We start from the raw sequence: 24,090 nt of genomic DNA, 5'->3' as shown, positions 1-24,090 counted from the left end.
GCTCAAATCCAGTCCAGGGATGAAGGGAGTAGTGGATAACTGCAACAAGAGACCCACATTCTGATAATATGTGATTCAAAGACTAGGATGAGGGAAAGAGTAAGCAATGATGAGAATTAAACAATCCTACTGCACTTCCAGGCACTGGAATACAGGTCAGAAAACAGCCAGTACTTGAGAAGACTGCAGAAAAAGCAATGAAATGAATATCAGCTCCTAAGTACTTAATAACACACCAAGCATCCATCTAAGATTTCACATATATGTCATCCTCACAGCATTCCTATGTAGGCACTATTATAATCCTCACTTTGTAGATTCAGAAGCTGAGGCACAGGGAGGTTAAATAAAATATCATGCAGTCAATAAGGAATCAGAAATCCTAGCTCCCAATCTGATTCCAGGGCCTCTGAATCACTTTGATTCAGCAGCCTTTTTATATAAAGATGATCTGATCAAATAGACATATAAATAATAGAATTATTTGAAATGAACTGAGCCCCAGAAAAATTGATTGCAAGTGTTACCTTAAACATGAATCTATCTCATAATATATGCAGGCATAATTACAGAGCGGTTCAGTATTAACACTGCTCTCTAGGATATTGATAAAAATCTACATCCAGGAGTAACTTTAGTTAATGCCTTCTTCATTCAGGTTCAAGTCCCCATCTTTCCTTATGATCCTTATTCTGTGGCCAATCCATATCATCTGTGTCTATAATTCAATATGGTCCAGATTGGACTAGTTGCTTTTGGAAGTAGATCTAGGCGTGGGGATAGAGTTCAAAATCTTTGGGAGCTTTTTCTAAGAAGAATAATGCAGTTGCTAATGTAAAATTAAGCAGAGCCTAGAAGGAACCTGTGCTCATAAAGCGTCCTGAAATTTAAGCTCCATTAGTAAATCAATCTTGGGATAATTCCTGCTGGTATTCTGATTGCAAAAAAAGTTGTACTTTCTCTTTTTTTTTCTCCTTTTTTTTTTTTTAAAGACACAACACCAATCCTTAAAATATAAGCCTTCTGTCTTGACTCTGTCTTATTAATCATATTTCTATTTCTTGTTCTCTTTCTATTTCTGTTCTAATTGCTGCTTCTCAAATTGAGTTAACTTAAAAGCTGTAGGAAATGGGGGTTCCCTGGGTGATTCCTTTACAGTGTGAAAGTCCTCTGCTCTCAATAGCCATTCTTTCATAATCTGAATCTCATTGTGGGTTATGATTTTAAGCAGGAAAAAGTATCTTTACACTGTTTGTTCATTTTTAACCTAGAGGATTCTTCTGTCTCCCTCCAGAGCACTTTCTTCAGTAGTCTTAACTTTCTCTTGGTAGGAGGTCTTTTTCCTTTTGTCACCCTCAATCCATACATTGGCTACTTTCCTTCCCTACTTTCCTGGTTACTACTATTTAATCACTTCATGATCCTGCTTATCAATAACTGGCATTGTATGAAGACTTGGGAATTTCAAGTCTGAGAATTTGGATGTGAGTCTTGACTTACTACCTACCCCCTAATGTTCTCTTGAGCACATCTTGTAATTGAAATGGGGATAAAGTCAGTGTGAGAAAATCTTGTGTGAAAAGCATGTCGTTTAAAACAAACAAAAGAAAAGTATATATTGTGCCTGTGCATGTGTGACTATGAAAATTTTCCTGTAAATTAAAGTTCTCATGTATCTGCTGCTCCTTTAAACTTCTTAGTAGGTGGAGGGAGGCCAAAATTAAACCCAAAGTCTTCAAAAACTGAACCATTTGTTTCTGAGAAATTCTCTTCTTTGAAAGGGAAGACAGTGATTACCTCTGTGTATGACTCTTACCTTTGTGTATGACTATAAAATACTTCTGCCAGAAGTATTTTACAGATAATCTGGCTGAACCCTAAATGTTAGAGTTCTTTGTCAGAAGTCACCCCAGGTTCACAAGGAACTACTTTATCCAAGGTGAACCCATTGCTCCAAGGTGGCTGAGGCCAGATGGGTTTCAGCAGCTGCAGCAGTAGTGAGTGCCCCAATCTGGTATACTGCTCAGGTCCTATCTTCTCCTAACCTCATGTTAAATTCTTGTTCAGATCCCCCTGAAGTTGGGCCATAAGTAGGACCCCTCAATTTTATCAGGTATTTTTATATATGTCAGCCTCAGAGGCAGAGTTAGAATAGAGAGCTGATAGATATCAGGCTTCTTTCTTTCACAAAGACAGAGGCAAAGAGACATAGGGAGAGGGAGAAGCAGGACCCTGGATCATGCCCTGAGCTGAAAGCAGACACTGTTTTTTTAGTGACTCCCTTCTCCACACCTCATTTATTTATTCTGAAGATTTGGAGGAGAAAGGAATCCTCGGGTTACATTTACATGGTAAAAATCATAATCATTGAAATCAGCTGGTCAATGTAATGGTCCCAGGATTTGACTCATAGAAAGCCAGGGAAAGGATAGATTACCTACATATTTCCTGGCCGTTGGATTTGTTTAATATATTGTGACATTTTTAGTTTTCAACCTTCAAGGATCAATGCAGAGTGTGTCCCTTTTAAACAACAACAAAAAAAGAGACTCTTTATTCAGTGGGATAATTACTGATTTGAAACTGCTATGTGCTTTACTAATGAGCCTGAATATTTTTAGCTATTACAGGTTGTTTTCTTCCCAGCATATTTACACATAATCTAACCCCAAATTGCAAAGACTATACTTGTGCTTTAAACGCCAATTCATATTCCTCCTAACTCTGTTTTATTAATGGCCTAGGCCAGAAGTATGCATGTTTAGAAAGGTCTTTTTTTTTTTTTTAGTGTGAAAAAAATAAAATCATCTGACTTCTATTATAACCCAAGTGTTAATGTTTTGCCTGAAAAAGAAAAAAAATCCTAAATCAATATATCCTTCCTTGTTCTAGAACATGGAAGACCAAGTTTTTATGTTATTGTCAATATACTCCTCACCCTACACCTAATCTATATTGTTTTGTTGTCAAATTTTACACATGTATTACTATTTTTTTTTTTTTTTAAGAAAACAAGCCTACAAGAAAAACAGTTCTGGGTAGTGGGTACCCTGATGACCTTACACATTTTCATCTGGGTCATGTAGGTGAGGTCTGTAGTCTGACCTGACTCTTGGCTGAATGTCCTGAGGGTCTTTCAGGAATAAGGATAGATAAGCAGGCCTGTGAAGAGCTGCCACTGGGCCATTTCTCATTTATCTCCCCAGTTTCATTTGAGCCAGGACTTATTACTGCTTTCCTCTTTTTTATTTATTTATTTATTTATTTATTTATTTATTTATTTATTTATATTTATAATTTTTTTTTTTCACTGCTTCCCTCTTAAAGTACATTTGCAAGCTCCTGTATAAGCCTTTATAACCACCTGGCCCTAATTTAAAGTTGGCTCATCAATGGCAGAGTGACCTAAAACTCATGCCATCTGTCATCTGGCCTCTTTGGTTTGATGTCATACCCTCGGATAAGTCATACAAGAAGATGATATTATGCTAATCCTGTATTTCCTGTCTCTGTGAGTAATGATCTGAAGCCATTTTGGCATGCCGTCTCCTTAACAGCCCAATCTATGGAATAGTGGCAAGCCAACCTTCTAGATGCGGAAGTGACCCTTGTGACCTTGTATGACCCTTAGCTATTGCACTGCTGCTGAGGGATGGCTTGACCACTTGACAGTGCCATAACTCATGAAACCAATGCTCTAAATTCAAGCATTTATTAAATATCTATGGATTATTCATTTTATAGGATAGGAGCACTGTGCAGTAGGAACATACATAGCAAGCATTTTCAAACTGTGTATGTTGCTGCCATATGCATCTATATCTTTAAAATAGGAATGCTAAAAAATACTTATACATGAGGATAAAATGATGCAATAGTAGATATCATTTGTTGAGTGTTTACCAGGTACATGGCTTTGTTCCAAATCCATTACACATTAATCCTCACAACAACCACAAATTCGGTACTATAATTACCCTTATTTTATATGTAAAGACATATGAGATTAATAACTTACTTGAGATCACATAGGTAGAACCCAGGTGAGAACCCACATATTCTGACTCTAGATTCACTTTTTTTAAAGATTTTTTTAACAATTTTGTCTATTTATTCATGAGAGACACACAGAGAGGCAGAGATAGGCAGAGGGAGAAGCAGGCTCCCTATGGGGAACCTGATGCGGGACTGGATCCCAGGACCCCGGGATCACGACCTGAGCCAAAGGCAGATGCTCAACCACTGAGTCACCCAGATGCCCCTGGAGTCACTTTTAATTATTGTACTATACTGTGGCTCTAGTTAATGAATGTGAAGTTCCCAAACATTATGACTTCAATGGTAGCTCAAAGAAGCTTTAGGGTCACTCTTCATGGAAATATCTGCTTCTAATATTAAAAAAGCAGGGAATGAGATTTTCTTTCCTCAATTCCAGAGAAAATCTATTGCTAGTGCCTTCCAGCAAAAACAAGACTGATACTTAGCTCACATAAATATTATTGTCTTGTACAGATAGAATTTATATAGCAGAATGGCACTATTGTCACTATTGCTTTGTGATATTTTGTTTATAGTGGCTTCAGTCTCCTTAGGAACAGCAGATAGATGTCTGCCCCAGAATACCAGCACTCTTTCTCATATAGCTTATGGTATAGAGGTTGTAATTCTGTCTTTCTTTTAGAGCCACATTTTGTGACAGCCTATTATAGATTTTGCAATTAGTAGTTACATTATTGGTTAAATGTTATGACATAAGCATATTTCTATATCTTGTCCAGAGTGGCTTAAGAATCCTTTATTTGAATCTCTTTGCTTCAGGTTAAGGTGGTTTTCTGCATGCTTCTAGGTTCCAATTACTGTGCTATCTTAACTATCTGGAAAGATCAACAAACGCTCAATTAAAATTTGCAGGTTCAGTAATTTCATGACTATTTCTATGGGCATTTAAAAAGGCATTTCAGTAAATGTGTTTAGGTTTTATTGGTAGGTCAACTCTTGAGAGCATAAGCCTATATTTGTTCAACTTTTGTGAAACACTCAACTGTCATGGTTCAAAGCTACTAAATTAATCTCATCTATTATGGGTTCTGACAGTTCAAGTTCATGTGTTTTGTGATAAAATTTGGTATGCTACATTTTGCATGATCAAAAAAATTTGCTTTCAAATATCGGCTCAAAATTTGTTCAGGAAATACATTTAAAAATTAATTTGTTGTAGGTTATTGCAAAACAGAGAATTATTTTTATAATAAGTCAAATTATATAATTCAAGAGAAGTTTAAAGTTATAAAAAATATTGTTATCCAATTTACCAGTAAATAATATATTTGTAGTGTATTTTAGGCAGAGCATGATTTTGAGGTTATATATGAGTGCTATGCTCTAAAAAGGGTTAGAAAGCCTCCTCAAACCATAACCTTTCAGTTTGATAAATTGATAAAAATCTAACAAATATTTATGTAACGTTGTTTTAGTTTAAAATCACCCTGTTGATTTATGATTTTTCTAAAGAAATTTAGGATATTAAGTAATGTCTACATACGTTAAAAACTCTCATTGCCAAAAACTATTGCATCATATATTTAAATTTAGTTCTTCTGTTTTATGCTTAGCAATTTCATGGAGATTGTATATATGATACAAATGACCATTAGCAGATTAATTAATGAAACTATTAGGCTCTAAAGGGCTATTTTCAGTTTTAATTGTTTCTAAATCCCAGTTACTCATTTTCATATAGTCTCATTTGCAGTGCATTCTGGGCCTACCAGTGTGTGCTGTGTTTGTCTTTAATAATTCTGATTACAAAATGCAGCATAAGCAATATTTAGAAAAACCTGGTATTGCAATTAGAGAAAGGCAACATTACTACTGAAGTACTACTATGAGGATGATGACTACTACTACTATTACTCTTACTACTACTTGCAATTTATCTATTACTTTGTATCCAACCTGGTTCTAGACAACTTACGTTTATGATTTCCAATTCTCACCATTATAAGAGAGATTTTATTTAATTTACTGATAAGAAAACTGATGTACAAGGTTGAATAATTTGGCAAAAGTCTCTTCCAGGTGACAAAGCTAGGTGTTGAACCTGACTCCAAAACCTACTCTCTTTAAGTACAGTGTTGCTATATGAAGGGACAGCTAGTTGGCCACTGTGTTGAGGCCTCAAACGGTCATATTATTCTGGCAAAGTCCCCTAATTCAGAACCAGATTACAGGGTGGGAAGTCAATTTTGTGAAGCCTGCTAGGTGGATTCACACATGCCAGACAAAATTAGTTAAATAAACATATTGATTTATTAGAAGAGGGCTACATTTTATTCTAATGATCACAATATTCATAGTCATTATTGTATCTTTCTGATATTAGGTTGCCAGGGATACCGAATCAGTAGTCAGACAGTTTTTTGGTTATCAAAGAGCAAAATGAGATAAAGTGTCCAGAAGGATATTTTCTCTAGGCCATGATCCAGCTTTCAATGGCCCCTTCCCCAATCTCCTCCTCCCAGCAAACACGCATACACATGGTAACAAACAACTCCCTGGTGAACTGACTCCTAATCTTCTGTATCTGTTCCATGGACATACAAATTCTTCTTCTTCTTTTTTTTGTTTTTTATAATTTTTTACACTTATAGTTAACCATTTCCTTCTGAAGTATTCAGTTTCAAACAAAGAGCTATACAAAGTTAGAAATTAAAATTATTTTTAGTTTATAATCCATTCTTTGTATGCCTGTTAGGTACCTGACACTAGGATTGGAGTCTGATTGTTTCAAAACCTCTTAAGAACCAATTTAGTACACAAATCGTACCTTTTACACATTGCTGTTAATTCATTTTCCTATCCTTATGTCTAAGTTTTCAAAATACTCCACTGTTATTCTCATGATTCAGCTTAAAGATTAGTTATTGAGTTAATTCATTTCCCAAACTTACCTGTTGAGGATTGGAATAATTATAAGCATAAAGGGGGAAAAATCTATCTCTATTCATGTTTCCTGGGATTTGGAAAGTAACAATTGATCTTATTATATATATTTTTTTAAATTTGTACCTAGTTTGTGAAGAATATGGAACCTAATTAAGATTAATACTCTAAAAAATCTTTTTTTTTTAATTTTTATTTATTTATGATAGTCACAGAGAGAGAAAGAGAGAGGCAGAGACATAGGCAGAGGGAGAAGCAGGCTCCATGCACCGGAAGCCCGACGTGGGATTCGATCCCGGGTCTCCAAGATCGCGCCCTGGGCCAAAGGCAGGCGCCAAACTGCTGCGCCACCCAGGGATCCCTTAAAAATCTTTTTTTTTTTTTAATTTTTATTTATTTATGATAAAGATTAATACTCTAAAGTACTATTTTAATTAATATAAGTTTATTGAGTATCCACTCAATATTATCCACTCTGGGCCAACCACTGTGCTAGGCAATTGAGAAATCATTGTCCCAGAGTAATGATAAGTTACTTGATTTCTGAAAGCTAACAGTCTGAGGAAGATGTAAACAGTTAAATAGGCAATTTTAATAGAGTGTGATAAATGCTCTAAAATGAAGGAGGCTCCCCCAGAGAAAATTATCTGTATTCAAGACTAAGGGATAAGTAGGCATTAGTTATGTGTTTGGGGGGATGTGTGTGTGTGGGAAAGAAAATGTTCTGTTTAGAGGTAATTACTCCTATAAAAGACCAGTCTCAAGAAAAAAGAAACCATTTGTGGCAGTGTATGTATTAACAAGCCATTTGGCTGATGTTCACTGAGATAGAGTGCAAAGAAGGCAGAGAAGGCTGTGGATTGGGAAGGGGGAGTTAAATGACTTCTGCTTGGAAATTTGAGCTGCTTATGGTGAGTACATGTGGAGGTATGTGGTAGAAGGCAGGACATACAAATCTGGAGCGGGAAACAGAGAACTAAATTGAAGATAATAGCTTTGAGATCATTGGGACTCCTGGGTGGCTGAGTCAGTTAAGCATCTTACTCATGATTTCAGCCCAGGTCATGATCTCATGGGTTGTGGGATGGAGCCCCCTGTTGGGCTCCGAACTCAGCGGAGAGTCTGCTTGAAATTCTCTCTCTGTTTCCCCTGCTCCCCTCTCTCAAATAAATAAATAAATCTTTTAAAAAAAAATTAAGGAGGGGACTGGTTGTGATGAGCACTGGGTATCATATGTAAGTAATGAACCATTCCTGAAACTAATATTATACCATATGTTAACTGGAATGTAAATAAAAATTTGGAGAAAGAAAAAGAAAACAGAAGTTATATGAAGTCATCTCATTTTATGCAAGGGTTATATTCCCAAAGACATCACATTTCAAATTCTGTTAAATAATGTATGCATTTCCTACAGTAATTAATTAAAAGAAGAGAGGAAAGCATTATTAAAATTCATAAATTTAGAATAATAGGGATCCTCTCTTGCTTTAATACTGTTTTTAAAAATGTTTCAGCATTATTCATAATATTTTGTAAACTGCTTTCCCTTAAATTAACAGTAAAGTCTATCATGGGAGTTCACCAGTTTCATTGTGTTTTATAACATCTAACTTTCTTCTAAAGTGTTTGTTTTTTTGTTTGTTTGTTTTTTGTAAGATTTTTTAATTTATTCATTCATGAGAAACAGAAAGAGACAGAGGGAGAAGCAGGTTCCGTGCCAGGAGTCCAATGTGGGACTGGAACTCCAGGATCTCACCCTGGGTGGAAGGCAGGAGTTCAACCACTAAGCCACCCAGGTGTCCCTTGTTTGTTGTTTGATGTTAGCATCACCACCACTTTATGAGTGCTTGGATGCTTGGAAGAGATTTTTATGAGACAATAGTATGTAATTAGAATTACAGCGACTATTAAAATAATAGCAAAGCGATGGTGAGCACCTTTGATTTACCAGACTGTTTCCAACACAGAGCCTGAGTGATCATTTAGGAATATACATCCTAGGATCTGTATACAGTTTTGCCTTTGATAGTCCATTCATCAGAACCCGAGAAGAGTGGAGGAGGGGAGAGCAGAACATCATGCAGTGGAGTGGAAAGAGGAAAAGGAAAACTGAGATCATGTGAAGGCAGAAAGATAAGTGAGTAGAGTAGATCACAGAGTACTTTTTGGGCCATTACAGCAACTATGGTTTTACTCAGAATTATGTGGAGAGCCATAAAAGGGTCTGAACAGGGGCACCTGGGTGAGCATCTGGCCTGGCTCAGGTTGTGATTCCGGGGTCCTGAGATCAAGTCCTGGATTGGGGTCACCACAAGGAGCCTGCTTCTCCCTCTGTGTATGTCTCTGCCTCTCTCTGTGTCTTTCATGAATAAATAAATACAAATATTTTTAAAAGGGGGGGATTTTTAAAAGGGGCTTTGCTACCACAGTGATTGCACTGGGGTCACACTGGTTACCTTGCTGCTTCCCCAAATGCCAACCTCATCTCACCTGGATTTGCTATTCCCTCTACCCACAATGCTTTTCCTTTTATAACGACATACTTGTTCTTTTACTTCCTGCAAAGCTCTGCCCAAAAGTGATTTCTCAAAGAATACCCTCAGTGAATACCCTTCCTACCCCCTGTCTTTTCTAACTTGCTTTTTTTCTTCTTAGAACTTATGGACATCTTATCTATTGTTTAACTTATTTATCTATCTTTACTTGTTTGTTGTCTGTCTCCTATTATAGGAATAGATGCTTCATGAAAATAAGGATTTCCATCTCTTTCCCTATGTCTCTCTTTTGTGTGTGTGTGAGTGTGTGACTGAATCTCTAGTAAAAATAAGAGTGTCTAGTAAACACTCTTGAAGATAGATACTAGACAGTAGATACTAGACACTCAATAAATATTTGCAAGATGAATGAAGAAATGCACTGTAATCATGCCATAGTATTTCTCAGGCAAAGCACAGTGTCCCAAAGAAAAGCAAATGTTTCCAGTTAAAGCAAAGGGGAAGGCCATGGGACGTCAGAATAAACATGGTTTATAACCTATTTGGTCTACAGCTTTGAATTTATGAGATTCTTTTTTATTTTTAATTGAATAATATACATAAATCAAAGTTAGTTATATAAAGTTAGTATTTATTATGATCTGAATTATTAAGATATTTCAAATTTGTGTAACTCAAATTTATATAAAATGAAACTCCACACAGATGACTTACTACAAGATTTTCTTCTCTTAATTTTTGCTTTATAGAGTACTTTTTTTCCATAAAAGAATGTAATAAGCAAGCAAACTAACAAAGAGAAATAGTAACAGTAGCAAATAAAACAGAAGCAAGGAAAGAAAAACAATGCATAGCAAACATTGATAGAAGAAAAAGACATTTTCAGGTGACAGTATGCTAGAAAAACACTCAAACCATGTGTATGGAGACATTTTTCATGCAGTCAGTTTTAGAAGACACGGACGTAACTTTACAGATTAAAATTTGTAATCTGTTTATAATTGGTGCTGTCTAAAATTATACACCACAGGACCATAATATATTTGTCCCCTCTTTCATAATTTTTTCTAAAGAACTACTGATTCCCTACTCTTTTTTCATAGTCTTGCTACGGAGGAGACAGAGGGATGAGCCACCATTCTCTGATTGGCCCTAGGATTTATAATCTCCTGGCATGTTGCTCTAGACTGTAACCTATGCCCTAAATTTTTATGATTTATTAGTTACCTCCCATTAGGATACAAGACAGAGAATGTACAGTTTCTAGATAGGATAAAAGATCACCAAGGAATCTCCAACCCATCCACTGCCTAAGAAAATGGTGTAGTAAAGACCAGGGAAGTGGAATAGTTTCTTATTCACATTCATGCAAGCATTAGTTTACATAAATAAAAATTAATGTGTTTCTATATCTGTTATAGCTGATTGATACTGCCTCTTGAGAACATGAGGAATATAAAGAGATGAGATGTTTCTTAGGAAAAGCAAAAGTATTGTACAGTGTTTCAGCAGATTGTGCTTCATGCCTTCAAGACCTGATTAAGTTTCATTTTCTCTATGGGCTTTCCTCAACTTTTACAGGCAAAATTGGTTATTCCATTCACAGTACTCCCACCAAACTTGTTTATGTTTGTTTTTATAGCACTTAGCACATTGCATAGCAATTTATCATTTAATCTATCTGTTTATCTCACTCCTCTCTACTCCCAGAGTGCCTATTATGTACTAGAATTTCTATCCATCTATCAGATGTTTAAAATGTAGCATTTGAATTCAAGGTGCTATATTTTAGATGGTTAGATTTCTGTCACTTGAGGGAAATTTGAATTTCTTATGTTTTATGTAGACAAATTATCTATTCTGTATGCAATCTCATTGTCCAATAGACATAAAAAGACACATTTGAATTTTATTTCATTATCTATAATCTGTAATGGGAGTATGAAATGACTCAACATGTGTTATTGTCAGCAACAAATACCATGCTAGTACCAATGATTCATATCTACTTTAAATGGAAAAGCCATTTCCAAAACCAATAGTCTGTTAACGATCATGCCTTGAAACAAAACATAAGGTAGTAATGTCAATACATAGCGATCTTGCTTTTGATTCTTTAAATTATTTTTAAATTTCTGGATGTGTATGTGTATGAGGTGGGGGGAGGTGTGTGATCTTATGTGCCCATCCAAAATTAGACTACTCTTTTCTGAACACTTTTGTCTCTTTTTACTATTAATACAAAGAAGATGATAACTGATTCGTAAATTAAAGTGGTAAAACTCAGGATGATTCATTTCCTTGGATTAATTTGGTACATTCCATAGAAGGTAAATACTCCCCATGTTTCCTATGCTTAGAAAAGTATTAAACATCCAGAAGGTATACCTGCTGGCATATGTATAGTCTAAAATTAAGACTCTAGCTCTTGATTTACAGATGTAAAGTCAAGAATTATCTGGATTAGGAGTGGCATTTATCATTCTATCTCCACAAAACCTTAGAAGTTGAGTGAAAATTTCTTATTTTGGAAAGTTATTTAGAAATTATCAAATTTTTAGCATATTAAATTTTGTTTCTTTTGATATATTCAATTTGCAAAAAACATTTCAATACAGAATAAATAATTTGATATCTTAAAAACTCATTTAAAATTCCACATATTCCAGGAAAGGGATATAGTTTGAATTATAGTATGTGAATATAATTATTGAGTGTTTATCAGGGTTCATTTTAATGCAATTTGAAGTGGAAAGCACAAGCCTTCTTACTGAATTTGACATCCTAACACTTCATGCACTGGTTAAGAAAAGTCCACCATGGTAGTCTCAGTAGCCTCTGACTTCTACATCCATCCACCTCCAGAATAAGCTATGAGCTGAGAATCAGATGATGCTCCTCCACTGGTGAGGCGGCAGTCAGTCTCAGGACTTCCCTCATTAGTTTTTGTGGGCTTTTGAGAGACTTGGGAGGTAATGTTTTATGACTTCAGTGGAACTGGAAAATCACTAGTCAAAATAATCTTAGGCCAGCTATTTATCGGTTAATCAGATCATATTCTAAAGTTGTTCGTTGCTACCAGCAAGAAGGGAAGAATTGGAGAAATGAGCAACAACTTGGATTTCAAAGAGCTAAGTAAAAAAGCCTCACCCTGACCACTACCATTTCACACTTGATGATAGGAATCAGGGAAAGATCAGAGATTTGAGAAAATATATGTTATGAAGAGGACAGGGAGTCTAAGAGATCAAAACATCCTTTAATTTTTCCTGTGGCTCTTTTACAGTGTTTAAGTGTGAGGAACACAACTGTGCCTCTGCTCACAAAGGCCTTAACTTAGCATTTAGGGCAAGATGAACAGATCATGCCAGAAATTCTTTACAAAAATGCTAAGCTTAATTATGATTATATTTGTGGAGATGAACCTTGGAAACCATTCTTAAGGATTTCTGGACTTGTCAAATACTAAAATAAATTTTTATTTTATGTATACAACGAAATGTGAATCAATAATCCTGCTTAAATGACTACATTTGTTTAATGTACATTTCATTTCCCATAAAGGACATGTGTTTTTTTAACCATACCTCAATTTAGCCACCATACTCCTAAAACATTCATTATATTATACACTCCCTTCTTTAAATGTGCTATTTTGTATACTTTACAAAGTTTGCTTACTATAATATTTGATTTATTTAAATAGGTATGAGGAAGCTTTCAATATTATAGAATCACCTTCATATTTAAGAAACCATGTGTGCCTTATTTGTTTTCTTAACCTTCCATTAAAAAATATTGGACAATGCTCACAATACAGGAAAATGTACAAAGACGTTATCTGCTCCCCTTTCCAACTCCTCTTCTTTCAGTTTCAGTAGATAACTTTATTAAGCTTACACTTAATCTGAGACTGTTTAGATGAAAGACACTGCATTTTAACCTCTGGATAGGAAATGTGTTTTGAATATCTCTGATACCTATGGTTAAAGATTAAATTTAATATTAAGTATTTAATCAACACATTGCAGAGAGCAAATTCCCAAGGCTGTTATGAAGGTGAAGATTTATTTTTATACATACATACCTGTTGGGCTAAGTAAAATTAAAACTTACTCCTGCCTTTCCTTTCTTCCTCCCTCACCTTCAGGAAAATTAATAATATTCTTCAGTGAAATTATCTTTTTCCCCTAAATCTTCCCTTCCCCTTCTCAGTCCATCAGAATTCCATCCACCCTGGAAAGTGCAACCAAAATGTTACCTTCTTGATGAAGCATTGTCTGGCTTTTCCACAAGGAGGGTTTTTTCTCTTCTTTAAAGTTGTAAATACCATCAGTTCTTTACACCCCCTGCTTTATAGCATAGTTTTATGCAGTTCCTGCCTTGATTTGTAGTTTGTATCTTATTCTTTCAGTGGAAATATCAACTAGTAGTTGAGAGTTTAGGGTCTGGAGAGAAACATCTGAGTTTGAATCTTCACAAATTTTGTGATCTTGAGTAGTTTTATTCAGTCACTCCTATCTTCAAATTTCTCATTAGAAACACAGGCTTACTTCACTGAAAACTGTAAAGAAGACACTTAGTATAGGAAGCACTTAAATGCTATTAACCATTGTCGTTGCTTGTATCCCCTTCATATATAAAGCTTTGCATATAATATATGGAGTAAACTCTATTAGATGAATTATATTTTGTTCTATTTTCTATAAACACTATTTATTATAATTTTTTCCAAAAATAACTTGTTTCTCTTATTCTAGTATTCCTTCTGCCTTGTTGTTAACAGCATTTATTGGGCTTTCACAGGGTCTAGAAAAGTATATTAGACTCTTGGGATATCAGAAATATTATTAGTTGTTGTCTCTCAGAGTACTTACTACAATTTGGTCCCCTTCACTGAAATAACTCACAAGGAAATGTAATCATTACGGTTACCTAAAAGATTATTTTCTCTTGTATCATAACAATGTATGGAATAATTTAAATGGGGTAGAAGTATTTTTTTACAAACATTTTTGATACAACATCAATAATTTTTATAACACTATTAGTTTATCAGTTGAGTTAAATGAGGTAGTCGAAGAGTAAAATATATGTTTAACAGTCTTATTATAAACCAGTAACAATCTCAGCCCACCATGCAATCTTCAAAAGTAATGAAAACAAAACAATCTATTCTAAGCATAATGATCCCATTTTTTCAGTGTGTTTTTAAATATTAAGTAATTTATCTAAAACTACTAAAGAATTTGTTGCTATATTCTTGTAGCATTTTTTATGTATATGTTGTCCCATGAGCATCGTGTATATGCAATTTAAATCTGTATCTTTACTTATCACAATAAAAATCACACAGATTTTCCCATGTCACTTTTGATTACTCTAGTTGTAGGATACTAGACTATTAGGTCTTCAGAATTGGGATGGCTTTTGAAAATCCTGCTGAACCTCTATCTCTGTACTATTATAATATAAACATCTTCAAATCTTTTTAAATTCACAATTAACCCAAACCAAAATAACAACAAAAATAATAGCAAAAAACAAAACAACCACAAAGAACTCTTCCTTCAAACCTGTGTCACCCATTGCTATCTTTTTATCTCTCTACTTTTATCACCAGTATCATTAAAGACTTTGTCTTACTCCCTTTCTTCCCAACCTCTTAATTACCAAAGCAGTGAACTCTTAGTATTCATCTTAACTGAACTCTCTCTGACATTTAACACTGCTGACAATTTCCTTGAATCTATAACTTCCCTACTCCTTCATCAAAGCATCTTCTTTGAGTGTCCTTTTGCCTCTGATTTCTCTGAATGTCCTTTTGCCGTGGGTTCTGGTGTTAGTTTCCTTTTCCTCTCCATTCATGATCTCTGGATGCATCCTTTTGTTTGTGGCTTACATTAACAATCCCATGACTACAAGCATGTCTAGCTGCTTAGTGGACTTCTTCACATGATATCCCACAGGCATAGAAAATTCATCATGTAAAAATAAGTTCATCAATAGACCCAAAGCCATTCTTCCTCCTGTCTTCTTTATCTTTCACCCTCTTTCATTCCCCATTCTCATTTAGTCTCCAAGTTCTATAACCTTTACTTTCAATTTCTTCCTCCATCACTTTAGTTCAAGCCCATCTTCTGTTTGACATACTACAATTAATTTCTGTAGGTGTTTCTGCCTCTAGGAGCCCAAGGCTATTATTTTCTCTTGTATCATTCCTCATAGAGCTGCCCTAATGGGCTTATCAAATCTGATCATCTTTTTCTCTTCAGTGGATCCCTACTGCCTACATGACGAAGTCTGAGTTTCTTAGAAAGGCACATCAACTACTCATTCTCCTAAGTATATCGAAGTATATCGATCTGGTTGACTCATTTGTGCTTTAATTCAAGTAATTCTTTCTGGAGTCTTTTTTCACCATTGTTATTACTTTTGGAAATTTTTTTTTTTTTTTTTTTACTCAGATCAAAGATAACATATTCCATGAAGTCTTCCCTGACATATTATCTTACCATTACTTTACAATGCTATTATTTCCTCATTTTCCAGGACATGGCAAACTTGTGTTATGCTACAGATTATACATCAGTGCTGTGCCAGTTTTTGTGTCTGTCTCTCTTCTGACCACATATCACATGAGAATAACCTTATTCCCAAGGCCTAATGTAGTATATCATAGGTATCACTGTTACAGTTATCTTTAATGAGTAAATAAACTGAGTACAGTAGACCTTGAACTGCTGCTTATAGAAGTAAAGGATACATGAACGGGCACTGGCAGATTATAGGAAATCCTCCATAGTTTCTGGCAGAAAATTGTTATTTAATTTTTTTTAAAAAAGAGTTTTGGGATGCTTAGGTAGCTGCATTGGTTAAGCATCTGCCTTCTGCTCAGGTCAGTATCTCAGGGTCCTGGAATGGAGTCCCACTCTGTCAGACTCCTGCAGGGATCTGCTTATTCTTCTTCCTCTGCCCCTCTCCCCTGCTCATGCAGGCATACTCTCTTTCTCTCAAATAAATAAAATCTTTTAAAAAAATAAAAAAAATAAATAAATTTAAAAAGTTTTGAACTTATGCTCCTTAATTAAGACTGTAATTCATAAAATAATAATTCTGCATGGCAATGATGATTGCCATGATTTTTCATGGAAAAATGAATATAGAAAATGCATTAAAATGAAATTTTAAGAAGAAAAATGACAAATTCCAAATTAAATTCTTCTAGTGAAAATCGGTTTAGAAACTCTTGATTCATAGATAATTTTAATAAGCAGTAGTTTGAAAAAAAAATAAGCAGTAGTTTGTTCTTGGACACATAAATGCATTGTATTTGGAGGGACTGGAAAAAAGAAAAAAAGAAATCCAATAGAGTGTTACTGTTGTCAAGAATAACAAAGGTTAGGAAACCCAGACTTTATACAAGTAATACTAATGGATTCTCATATTTTCAGTGATGGCATAAGAAGATTAATATACTCTCTACCTTCTAATTTCCACCACTCTATGAGAATCTAAGCTTTATTTAAGTGCTTATTTGAGAAAAAAAAAATTTGACAAAAAAAAGAAAAAACTGTAGAACTAATGTGTTATTTATACTGCCAAGTCATAAAGGCATATTAAGAGAAGTGTTTGGGAATGTATTCAAGCTTATTAACACATCTCATCACATTTCACAGTTTCTTAGATGTCCCTTTCAAAAAATTTACATCTCTAAAATTGGTATGTATGTCACAGTCAATGGCTATCATAGCTCATTGGCAACGTTTTGCTTTCTTAGAGACACAAAATAATGCTGCCTCTTAAAATAAGTAGTGTCTTAATTTAATGAAATATAGTGAAATTAGATTTGGGACATATAGGCTCAATAACTGATTGAAAACTAAAACAAAAGTAAATTTATATACATGACATAAAATAAATGGCTGATTTGGATTTGACAGTTTGAATGCCTCTGCCCCGTACCTTTTTATATGAAGATAATCATTACCATTATTTTTCCTCTGGTAATAATTAAGCATATGGAAAATAATATTTCTACTTAATGCTATACCCTATTAAGTTAGCATACCATATGTTTAGTTTTGAAATTTTTCAAATTTTTTAATATTCCAAATCAAGTTTTTTAACTGCTTTCACAAAACAATTTTAACATAACCTGTGGTGCTATCAAAATAGCATAAAAGAAGAGATTCAATTGCAATGCAAATTCTTAAAAAAAACTGCAAACCTCACTGATCATAGACATTTTTCAAATTTCCCAGCCAAATTACTGAAAAGCATTTTACCAGTTTATCTGAAAATATGTGGCTGTATGCACACAATAGATGCTACCAGATTTTCTTACCCTAGTAATGGAGATTAATGATGCATAGGCTGGCTTGTTTTTCAGTAAGTAAGAAAAAAGTTGAAATGCAATGGATATCCCTGCTCTAGTGAATTCCTCACTGTAGCAGTGACTCTTATCACCAGATTCCAGTACACATATCTCTCCTACTCCAATCCAAGGAAGGTTACATTTATCAACATATTATTTTCAGCTCAGCAAAGAGTTTCATATGGGTAACTTGCATAGATTTCTTAATCTGTATGTTAAAATAAGAATATTTATATAACCAGGATTTGTTTTTCACAAAATGAAGGTGTTATAACAGATAACATTTGGATTGGAGATTGCACAGAAAATATTTGATAAGAATGATTAAAGGCCTACTTTCCAAAAATATTTCCCTAGTACTTTGTTAAATTATGTAATATTTTATATAATTAATTCTATAATTTAAAGATGATCTCCCAGTTCAAATTAGAGAGAGGAAGTATTACCTCTTAATATTTTAACATTGATTATTTTGCAGGAAAATTGATTTTTTTAACATTGATTTTCATTATTAACAAACTTAGGCTTTAGAAGTTAGTGACAGTTACCAAAAAGACAAAATTTATTCTAGACCAAAGCATGAAAGAAGCAAGATGTTGGGCTTGTGTTATGGTAGGAAAAAGTATATTTACCATACTTTTAGAAAAAAAAATATTGCAACCCTTGAACCATGAAGCAATAGTTTTCTGACCCAAAATCTCAAATATTTTATGAACAAGTCTCATTCAATCTACTCCTGTATTCTTCATCTTCTGCAACTGACTTTCTAAGCTTTAAAAAACAAAAGTATTCCCCCCAACACAAGAACAAGCAGTTCATGTCTAGTGACATCCCCTTTCCTACGCATCTAAGAAAAACATTTTTTTCCCTATCATAACAGATAAACAACAAAAGAAACTCTTATCCTGAGGGACCTCCCTCTAGCTCAAACTTGTACAAATAAAACCTCTCCCATATCAGATCTTTCAATTCCCAGAATCTGTCAAAATCCCTCACCCCCATAATATTTTCAGAAATATTTCTTCTGTTTGAAATATTCTTTCCCTCAACCTATCTTCTCCTGTTGCCTTTAATTGACTTATTTCGATCCTTTAGAGAAATCTTGACTTTATTCGGAACAAGTCAGGGCTCCCAATTATGTCTTGCCACATATAATATGCTTATTTTAATGATTATGCAGTAGCCATTTGTCTTTTCTGTCATAAAGTAAGTTCTATGAGGGTTTCAAAACTGTACCTCACATGCCTGGTACATACTAAGGATTTGATAAATATCTGTTAATTAAATCAATTTGAGTTTTTCCAAATTGGAGCATACAATTACCTGTCTCTAGTCACTTTAAATATCTTAGTACACAGGGACACCTGGGTGGCTCAGTGGTTGGGTACCTGTCTTCTGCTCACGTCGTGATCCCAGAATCCGGGATCAAGTCCCACCTCAGGCTCCCTGTGAGGAGTCTTCTGCCTATTTCTTTGCCTCTCTCTCCCAGTCTATAGCTCTCATGAATAAATAAATAAATATCTTAGTATACATTCTCTACCAAGTTACCCAGTTTAGCAAAAACATTAATAGTTTATATTAAAGTGATTCTGTAGCTTGATTTTTATTAAGATAAATGTTTCTCCCGTGTATGTTATATGATATATGCAATTTGTTACAGCACCTGCCTGAAAACCCTGGCATTGCCCTGATGTAGTGAGTCACAAATTTGTGTTCGTTCAGTGACAGCTGCATACTCTTCATAAATGTCACTATGGCTGGGCTATGATGACAGCTTTTCAACTCACTTGGATTTCTAGGACTTCCTTTACTCAAACTACTCTTTCCCTTGTAGAGGATGTTTCTTTATATAACCTTATCTTGCCAGAATCAACTAACCATTTTTCTTCTCTCTTAGAGCTAGCTGTTCTGCTGCTATTTTTCCCCCCTCAGGTGATTTTAACATATCTTAAGAACTTTCAATCACAGTTTGTCAATACTTACATATCTTCTCATTTTTAGTATGCTTTGTGAAAACTTGCTGTGATACTGATGCCATATACAATGGAAATGTAGTTAGCGTACTTTTTTCTGGACATTCATGAACATAATAGCCATGACTGTTATTTGTGAGAATTATTCCTGATACTTCAATGTGATATTATTTCATTTATTTCATACACCATCACAGCCACCTGATGCTGGGAAGATCCATAACAGTATAATTCCATAGCAAGTCAATTGCTTCTTTGGGCCCTGAAATCGCATCCACTGGAAGTAGAGGTGGTGCTTACATGTGGAGAAAATAACAGCACCTATAAAGGCTGAGTATGAGACCCTGGCAAGGGGCCAGTACCTCAGGATAGCTGAACTGGAAAGAATGGTAGGGAATAGCTAGAAAGGTAAACTGGATTCACAGCATAAATGGCCTGTATCACATTCTATGGACTTTGACTTGCTGATGGTGAGTATATTTGAGGCACAAAGTACAAGATCAAATTTGCATTTGGAAAATATCATTGTGTCAGCTTATTACACAACAAGATAGGAACATGTTCATTTCTAGACTTGGGCATATGGTCAAACTGTGCAAAGTTTGTTGTTAATTTCAACATTAGATCCCACTCGATTCCAGTTGGCAAGCAAGAGCTCTGTAGCTGGAGTATTGGAAGAGACCTTGTACAGGGCAAATGTTCCTACATTGAGTCTCATAAACCAGTTTGGGGTATATTTGAAATTCAAAGAGAAAATAAAAAATGAGATTACATGTACAAATAATGTTTTTATTAATCACCTAGCTTCTGGAGTTAGTATCATGGTGAAATGTGTTCCTCCTTAACTTAATCCTGTTTATCCTTTAAGAGTCTTATTGAAAAAAAAAATAGATCTGTTCATTTTCCTATATGTGTAAGTGGACCATTCTGAATTGAGTCTCATTTTTTACATTTCAAGATCTTCCCTTAAAATGAGACAGTCATTCTGAACATTAATAATTATTTCTTATAATTTATAAGTGGGGTGAATACGTTCTGACCTCCAGGACATACCCCAGACCATAGAAAATAATTCTTAGTTTTTAATGGAACAGTGTGTGTTCCAAAATAAAGAAAATGACCTTGCATACAAGTTTATAAAAATAAAGAAAAAAAGAAAAATAAAAGAAAAAAATAAAGAAAAAAATGACCTTGCATACAAGTTTATCTAGCATAGCTTCAATCTGCACCTGTTGTGTGGCATAATTATTAATATTACCTCCTGTCACACTAAAGAAACATTTTGATCTGAAAGAGAAATTGTATTTTTTTTTTTTTATTTTAACACCATGGGCAATGGCAGGTGTAAATTCCAATGTAAATCCCAGCTCTGATACACACTGTTTGAATTTAGCAAGAAAGCTCACTTTGGAGTCTTCATCTATAAAATTAGAGACAGTACGTTTTACCTTGCAGAGTTGTGAGGGAAAATATGCAGAATTGGCTTCATGTGTGTGACAGAGATCTATGCTAAGAAGGGCCCTAGGCTTGTGTTAATGCTTTATTGAAATGCTCAGTACAATTTTAACAAGGGGCAGTGTGCTTTCATTTTACTCCGGGCCCCATAATTTATGCTTAGTCATGATTAAATGCAAAAGGTACTAACTTAATCCAAATGTTCTTCCTTAAGACTTCCATTCTGGTTTAAGCCCTGATTTTATTTCAGCAACTAGAAAATCATTTATAGCCATTTAAGCCAACCGAAATACTAAAATGCAACAGAAGCAGGTTATTTTTCATATAAAAGCAAATCTCCATTAAATCATACAATATAAAACAAACAAACAAATAAATAAATAAATAATACAATATAGACCCAACAATATTTATGGGAGAAAGCACCTACCTTCTATTCAAATGTTAAGAACTTAGCAATAAATTATTAGTGAATTTTCCAGGGTAATGAAGTAATTTATTGCTTTGCTTGGGAGGGCTAATTTTTGTTTTGTTCAGTTCATACAAGTTACTAAAATAATTTTAATATTATAAGTAATTCTCCAAAATTATGAAGAGTCCTCTGGCTTTTTACATACATAAATGTCTTTGTGCACCTGGATAGTCACACCGGGGACAATGTAAGTATCCTAAAACTCTTTTTCTGTATGTGGAGCAGAATGCTATCCTTAGTATTTACACCTAAATATTCATAATGACAGTTTTAATTTTTGAGCATTTATTGTATGTCAGCACTGAGCTAAATGCTCAACATGTATATTCTGCATATATTATCAATTCATGCATACAAACGAAGCATCTCTTTGAGGTGGGTATTATTATTTTCACAGTAATAATGGCACTATTCAAGCTTAGAGAGAATAAATAGCTTGCCGAAGCCATATATATAGGTAGAATATAGAACTTAATTCTGAAAACTAAATCTCTGAAAAGCCTGAGCTCTTCATCAGGGCATTGGTGTTTCAGAAGCTGGCATCAAAGAATATATTCTCAGAACTCCATGATTCTATATCAGTTGAAGCTGGGTGTATTCTCTAAAAATAATCTAACTGATAAAAAATACACGTGTATTCTGCGTCATCCAGGTGGTCTGATAATTTGTCTTTATTCCTCGCGAGTATACCTAGATTCAAATAAACTAGTAAGAAGGAAGTGAGTCAGATTTAAAATATAAATTATTCTCTGGCACTAAGGGAAGGCCATGTGGCATCATACTGGACCACACAGATGAAAGTTTCTCAGCAGTATAAAGAGGGATAAGATAAGAGAGAATTGAATCATTACATAGCCTCGTGTACTTAAAGGCATAGCAAACTCCAAATGCCTGTATGCTAGCAGCCGGCTCCTTATCCACACTGCCAAGGGCAATTTAATTTCAGGAAAATGAAATCTTATGTCACATTAGATACATGTTGCTATTTTAGATTTTACTGTTTTAGTCTTATATTTTAAAACATGTTTTGGTATTATAATTGTGTACAGCTAAGAGCACAAGGACTTATTTTATGTTTGCACATGGTTACGTTACATTAAAATGAAAACAATTTAAATCAATATTGGGAGTTTTTGAGGTTTTTTTTTTCTTCTACTTTAAAAGGAACTTAGTGGAACTCAATTGTGTGGCAGTTGTTCATGTGACTGGTTAATTGTTAGCAACACATCATTGGTTTTTATTATTATTTCACACTATGTTGTTATTATCCTGACTGCTTCATTTTGATCATTTTCATTTTCTCATTAGGCTTTCTTCTTTTGCCTTAGTTTTGTTAATGTTTAAGCATTAAACATTGCATTTAAAAGTTAAAAGCAATTCATTATATTTTACCTTGTTTTATACCTCCTATGATTATTCTCATGAATAATTATTTTAAAAATCTTATTTCTGGAACATAATGATTTGCTTAATTTTCTTGATAAGTTAAAACTTTGAAAAATGTAACTTCCCTTGGCTTATGGTATGATAATATGAAGCAAGTTATTAGATCTGATAGAAAACTGAACTCATTGAATTTCTGAGACATAAGGAATATGTTTCGGAATTTATAAAAACTTGTTTGATTTTGTACTATTGCCACACGCTTTTTAAAGTATAAATTAAAGTTAAATTTGAAAAAAAAATTGAGAAATTCCATCATTAAATTTTCCTAGATTAATCCAGAGGGTCATCAGTAACCATATACTGATTATGAGAACCCCTTAAATTACTTTGTTGCTTAAACTGGGAAATGTGATACATTTTCCAAAAGTATCCAGTTTGTTACAATTGCTGGTTAGCAGATTTTACCCATTATATCAGTTTTCAAAGGCGATGTAGTATTTATTTCCCTTTTGTTCCTGAGGTTCTTGGATCAGGGGAAAACTGACTATTGGGAGGAAGAGGGGTCAAATTCAAGAAAAGATAAAACTAAAAAGATCGAATAAAAATCATTCTAAAATAAAATTGATCACTTTACCTTTCTTTTAGACTTTAAACGATATAAATTATGAATTTAATCAGAAACCTACAAACTAAAAATACATCCTGAAAATCTTGGGCTGCCATCCTTTTCCATCCTATCCTTTCATCTTTGGGGCAAGAGGAAATGACTGAAGCTATTGTATATTTCCATTTATGTACAAATGTCCTGTCCATGGACAGTTTTTCCTTCTTCCCATGTATTATTTGAGAGGGAATGAGTCATCTACAACACACAGCCATTCTGTACATTATTTTCCTGTTAGGTTCTAGTTAGAGTAAAATGCATTAACACTTCCATACATTACATTACTTGCAAATGATAATGCTTTCTATTAAACTGTACTTCAA

General features: G+C 34.2%; 1 protein-coding gene across 1 annotated transcript in view; it reads left to right on the top strand.

The window, feature by feature from the left end:
* CSMD3 (CUB and Sushi multiple domains 3) overlaps window positions 1-24,090 on the top strand; it is a 1,170,241-nt gene that overhangs the window by 819,061 nt on the left and 327,090 nt on the right. The window lies entirely within an intron of this gene.

Source organism: Canis lupus, chromosome 13 (assembly GCF_003254725.2).
Source record: "Canis lupus dingo isolate Sandy chromosome 13, ASM325472v2, whole genome shotgun sequence".
Lineage (NCBI taxonomy): Eukaryota > Metazoa > Chordata > Mammalia > Carnivora > Canidae > Canis > Canis lupus.
This window is presented reverse-complemented; position numbering and strand designations above follow the sequence as displayed.